Here is a 1,254-nt window from a genome sequence, read left to right on the forward strand (position 1 = left end):
AAAGTCCTCTGTGGAGCTTCTCAGTAGGTTATTACCTTTTAGTGGGCTCCAGAGCAGTTTGCTCCAAAAGCACCGATTAACTGCAACAGAAGGTCCTGATATAGAAGGCAAAAATGGTCACATGATGACACCCTCACCCTCTGATTGATGACCAGTGACAAACTCTTTCTATTAAACAGATTGGGAAACGTGGATGCATTTCTACAAATTGTGTTACGTCATGTGTGATTTTCCTGGGGAAAATGCCTTTCTGTAAAGGCATTTACCAAAACATTTGCTTGTACATTTCATTGCGCAGCTCTCTTGTGGGTCATTTGTCTTCAGTGCCATCCCATTATCTGTGTATAAACTTTAAGAATAGCACCCATTATTTCCTGAAAGCGCATAAATGTCACAATAGCACACGTTTTCATGAAGTCAGCTTCTATGATTAGCTCACATTATTATTTTTAGCTAGTCTGCTATAGCAAAAGAACATCCTAATCGAATTAAGTGGCTGTCACTACAAAATATAGTGCACCTCACATGTGCATAGTTCTTCTATTGATGTTTTAGTAGCTTTGTACACAATGAATTTTTTGCTTGGGTGTGTTTTGTTTTGGGGGTTTTTTTGTTTTGTTTGTTGCTTTCATGATAAATTCTGTTTAATGCTTTTCTCTCTGACCTGAAAAAATGTGTTGTCAATAATTTTTTAAGACCGTCTACAAGCATAAGATTACATTACATTTCCTGGAATATTTTAAAGTTGTTTGTCTGCTAAATATATGAATACTTTAAAACCCCTTGTTGTATAGTATTGTTTTGCTGGATCTTTTGGACAAGCCTTTGCTGATATATTTTCCTTTTTTTGGTTTTTGCAACTGTGATTAGCTAATGAGGCTGCTTAAACATTGTGATGTAAGAGGAATAATAATAGCTTCTCACACTTTGGCCATCAGTTTCTAAATTATCTGCTCTGACCTCTCTACCATTACACAATTGTGTCAGTGTCTTTCTCAGCTTTTTACTGCGTTCCAGATATTTTTGATGCGTTCATGTGTGGTGAATACCAAAAAAAATTAACAGCTTGAAAGTGCTGTGCAGATCAGCTGTAGCTGCTGTCTTGTGTGCCTATTTGTAAAGACAACACTATATTTGTTCTAAGAATGACTAAAGACTGCTGAATAGTATCCTACTGCATTTGCATATAATTTAAATCTACAAATATCAGTTTCATTAAAATTACATATTTCACAATGTTTTGTGTCAACCACA

At 35.6% G+C, this 1,254-nt stretch overlaps 1 protein-coding gene across 3 annotated transcripts in view; it reads left to right on the forward strand.

The window, feature by feature from the left end:
* dennd1a (DENN/MADD domain containing 1A) overlaps window positions 1-1,254 on the forward strand; it is a 41,992-nt gene extending 40,738 nt beyond the window's left edge. For 2 of the 3 annotated variants that reach the window (XM_086301633.1, XM_086301634.1), the window contains one exon: window positions 1-1,254. This exon is cut by the window's left edge and continues 1,980 nt beyond it. The gene's annotated coding sequence lies outside the window, so the exon portion shown is untranslated. The other variant, XM_086301635.1, reaches the window with a different exon arrangement.

Source organism: Aulonocara sp. 'chitande type north' Nkhata Bay, linkage group LG7 (assembly GCF_057382095.1).
Source record: "Aulonocara sp. 'chitande type north' Nkhata Bay isolate Kocher_YH1m ecotype deep benthic linkage group LG7, A_spYH_male_GT1.1, whole genome shotgun sequence".
NCBI lineage: Eukaryota > Metazoa > Chordata > Actinopteri > Cichliformes > Cichlidae > Aulonocara > Aulonocara sp. 'chitande type north' Nkhata Bay.